This window comes from Psammomys obesus, unplaced genomic scaffold (assembly GCF_907164565.1).
Source record: "Psammomys obesus unplaced genomic scaffold, mPsaObe1.curated_primary_1811, whole genome shotgun sequence".
Classification (NCBI taxonomy): Eukaryota; Metazoa; Chordata; class Mammalia; order Rodentia; family Muridae; genus Psammomys; species Psammomys obesus.
Genome location: NW_026596064.1, coordinates 9,706,036 through 9,710,501, shown reverse-complemented (window position 1 = coordinate 9,710,501; position 4,466 = coordinate 9,706,036). Strand labels below are relative to the sequence as shown.

General features: G+C 45.9%; 1 long non-coding RNA gene across 1 annotated transcript in view; it reads left to right on the top strand.

Moving 5' to 3' along the window:
- The first annotated feature begins 896 nt into the window (after positions 1-896).
- The window catches only part of LOC129689681 (uncharacterized), a 40,224-nt gene continuing 36,654 nt past the window's right edge, over positions 897-4,466 (top strand). Inside the window, exons 1-2 of the long non-coding RNA XR_008722159.1 lie at positions 897-1,113; positions 1,210-1,412. This is a non-coding gene — a long non-coding RNA (uncharacterized LOC129689681). The remainder of the gene's footprint in view (positions 1,114-1,209; positions 1,413-4,466) is intronic.

Here is a 4,466-nt window from a genome sequence, read left to right as displayed (position 1 = left end):
CCAGAGTGATCTATACCCTCCTCACTTTCTCACCATTGGGCAGACATAGACTTGGTACCTGGGATGGTATGTCACCTGGGTGGAAGGGTATTGTCCCTGCTGGTTAGCTTTGTGTCAAATGAAACGTGTTGACTGTGGTTGGGTAATTCAGTGAGGGTTAGATTTTTTCCATTTCCGCTTAGTTGCTTAATTCTGCACAACAACAGAAAAAAATGTGTGTGTGTGTGCGTGTGTGTGTATGTGTGTGTGTGTGTGTGTGTGTGTGTGTGTGTTTGAGCACCTGGTCTATGGGAATCAAGAGTTACACACTTACTCAACAGTTCCTTCTATTTCTGCCTACTGTGCAAATGTTATTCCTCTGCGTGGAATGGTGACATTCCAGGTTTATATTTCAAAAATGTCCCCTCTACTTCCGACATTTTCTTATTGAACATTCATTTTATTATTTATTTACTTAATGACCTCTTTCTTGGTGCCAGGGATTGGGCCCTAACTAGGCAAGCACTCTACTGTGGAGCTATGTACCCCAAGCCACATCTCAAAGGCTTCATCTTCCTTGAGTCTCCAATAAGCAAGCTATTTGGGAAACACCTGTAACAGAGTAGGCACCCTGATATCTGGATGATAAACACAGGAATCAACTTGGACTTAAGGAGATGAGTTTTAGAGGTAATCAAGTGTATTCAGGCTGAGTATTGTTTTCAAACTCTTAACTGCTTAGTCAAAGGGCTAGGTTTACTTTCGACTACTCCTGATGATCACCTGTGGGCAGCCAGCACCCTCCTGGCTATTCCTTTCTAGAGGAATCTGTGTCTGTCCATGTTTTCCCAGGCCTATCTTTATTGATGGTTATTAAACACACACCACCACATGGCAATGTGCAAGTACAAAGCAATTCTCAGGGTAAGGTACGTGGGAAGAAGGGAGATACTGCACTCCCAGACAATCGTCCTGCAATCACAGCCTGCCGTATCTATGTAAAGTTAATAAGTAAGATTTAAGCAGGCAGGTCCCATCATTGCAAAGCAGCTAGAAAGGGTAAAAGTGCCAGTGGGCAGGCCGTGCATCCCTCTGGAAGACTGGAAAAGCAAAGGAGGAGGACACCTGGGGCAGGTGAGTCCAGTGGATCCTCACCCCGGTAAAAAATGCCTGGGAGGTGAGGCCCCACTTCCTGTTTCCCCTGCCCTCCTGCTTCTCTTTTCATGCCAGCTCCTCGAGGAAGACTCCGTGGAGCCAAGAAGTAAACAGTCTTCGTATCCAGATGCACTGGGTTAAGTGTGACCGAAGCACACGGAACACCTGCTTTGACAGAGCACCCCAGCACACCTGCGGTTTTACGAGGCCGATAAAGGGGGCTGTGAAGTCACAGGGGCAATGTCCTGCTATTCACATAGAGCTTTCCTCTGGGAGTGGTGAGTGAGCTCCAGCTGAGATTTGACTGACCTGATGATTACTTGCATTAGGAATGCTGAGCATTGGAGCCCTATGTGTGCTCAGGAAAAGTGGGATAGCAGAGGATCTACAGGGCAGACTTAGGAGCCAGACTGCTTGAGCTCAAGTTCAAATTGTAGCTGATTGGATTTCTAGCTGTGTGACATAATAATTCAAGCCCTTAATTTTCTTACCTATTATATATATTACATATATATATTATATATAATACATAGATATCATGTATTAATATATGTTAATATATAATATGCATATATGTATAAATATGTGATACTTAAAATAACTTGCAAACACAATGGACATGTTTAGATGCTTTTATTTTTTCTCTATGTATATCTCTGATGAGTAAGTACTTTTCGTTCATCTAAAAACATTCATAAGATGTTAATGTTTTTAAATAAATAGATGGAAAAGCATCTATTTATGAGTGGGTCTGTGTGCATATTCAACAAAAGGGAAGCTTACACCTGTCTACATGAATCAGAGCTCTGAGGCCAGGAGAAAGCTTTAAAGAAGGCAGGTCTGACCCTGCTTTCTTTTCCAGGGAGGAGGTCTTACTGCCCATGCAATTTGGCTAGGCTTTATTTGCTAGCAGACACGGATCAGAGCTTGGTGTGGCCTTGACTTCCTTGCACTGAGCCCCAGGCTCTTGGAAAGGAACCATATGAATGGAGCCCAGGGCATCAGAAAGGATGTATTGGCCTGGCCTGAGCGTATGGGGTGCCCTTCTCCCACCCTGCCCAGCTCAATGGGACAGGGGACCCAGAGCTCCAGAGAAATACTCAAACAAAGAAACAAAGAGGCCCAGGCTTACTTACGTGAATCAGACTGGTGAAAAAAATAAACATCCAAGACCCTCTGGCTGGCTCCTGTTCTGGGTGAGTGGCCATCTAACTTATGGCCTCAGCTGGGGCACACTGAGGGCAAGGTCAGTGAGGCTGGAATAACCTGGGACACATGACTGTCCTTGTTTCTGTGGCCTCTGACTACGCACTAAGTTGTTCGTTCACCTGTTCATTCAAATGCCTTCTGAGGGGAGTGAGACATGATTTGTGTTTGACACCTGGGGGAAGTGACGCTGTCAACCTACCCTCCCTCAAAGAATGTGCTCCTTCGGTTGTTTGTTTGTTTGATATTGCTGTGATAGGATCCCTTGAAGCCCAGACTGGCCCTGGACTCCAGCTCCTTTCAGCCTCTACTCCTCAAGTGGCAGGATTACAGGTGTGTGACCCTCATGTCAAGCTTGAGCCCCTGTTTTTAACTGAGAGGCTTTAATTCAGCACACATGGGACAGGGTAAAAGAAGGAGAGACTCAGCAACAGTTCTGCTTTCAGTATCATCCACTGGACTTGGTTTCGCCTTTGATAGGGCAGGGGACCCTCAGGACGCCCCCTCACTGTTGGTCAGTTTGCTCCCTGGTGTGGCTACTTCAGACACTTGGATCTACCAACCCTGGCTGAGAAGGTCCAGTTTTCTTTGGCGTGTGACTATTAAGAAGGCAGGTGCTACACGAAAATCTCTGGCCATTATTCAATGGCTAGGGGAGGCCTTCAGGAAGGAACACTTTCCCACCTGAAATATTTGCCCGGTGAGCCTTGAATTTGACAAGTCTTGAAATTGTTAAGAGAGTGCAAATCATTTTCTGAACAGGTCAAAGACAAAGTTTATGCTTTGTTAATTTTATAAAGAGAGAGAGAGGGAGAGGTAGAAAATGGCTCCCTTGCTTGTGTATTTATCTATGTACCTATTTAATGATTAATACTAGCTTGTGGGCTATTGTTTGATGTGGACTCTGCTGGTTTGAACAGGAGAATACCGATTCGCTCTTTAGGCATTTAGGACTCACAAGTGTTTACCTTGAGACAATAAGCAAAAGGGGGAGATCCAATAACACCCACATATGCCAAGTGCTTTGACTAAAAACTGGTGATAACATGGAATCTTAGGGGCAAATCCCTGTGTGGGGCCTGCTGTTTTTTTTTGCTCAGAACAATACTGTGTAGAGTGATTCAGACTGGGGTCTTGAGTGTTAATTGATTTACTCTTTCACTTGTTGATAGATTGAGGCAACTTTCACTGTATTCCCATGGCTTGTGCATTCATCATATCTCGCCATTTGTCTGCAAGAGATTCTAGTCTTTTTCTTTAATTTCTGTGTGTTTTGTGTGTACGTGTACATGTAGAGGCCAAAGGTCAGTGTTGGGCGCTTATTCTCTAATTTGCTTAGCCGTATTTTTGAGACAGGGTCTCTTACTGAACCTGAGGCACACCAAATCAGCTAAACTGGGTGACTAGTGAGCCTCTGGGCTTCTCTGTGTCTGCCTCCCAGTACAAGGATTATGGGTACATACAGGCTTTTTCCATGGGTGAAGGGGGCGCCAACTTGGGTCCTCATGCTTGCATGGCAGGTGCTTTCATACTGAGCCATACTGAGACGCACACCGAGTTTCCAGGCTACCAGTCTTTATTCCTCGGAGGCTTTCGTGGTGGCAGTGGGGAAATCAGTGTGGAAAGGTGGAAGCCTGCCTGAAAGTGGGGCTGGAAAGGACGCTTGATCTGAGAGAGCCCGTATGTTAGATGATCGGTCAAGGCGTTAAGAGATGGCACACCCTACACAGAGCAATCCAGCGGGGGAGGGTGTGGATGTAAACCATGTGCCCTGGAAAGGGCCTCATAGGAAAGACATCCCATAAACACCCAGGGAACAGCCTTCTAGAATGAGCAGGTGCCGAGCAGGACTGTGTCTGCATGCTCTACAACCCTCGGGAGGTCAGAGTGAGCAATCAGGGGAAGAGAGAACAGGGAGTTGTGGTGGCCAGTGCTGGACCACAGAGCTACACCTCTGCAAATTATTTCCATGGGGGGCCTACCCAGACATGTTTGGTTTTCTGTTTTTGTGTTTTCAGTGCTAGGGATAGAACCTAGAAACTTTGGCTTGCTAAGAACAGGCCACACTCACAGGCCTTTTGTGTGTGTGTGTGTGTGTGTGTGTGTGTGTGTGTGTGTGTGTGTGT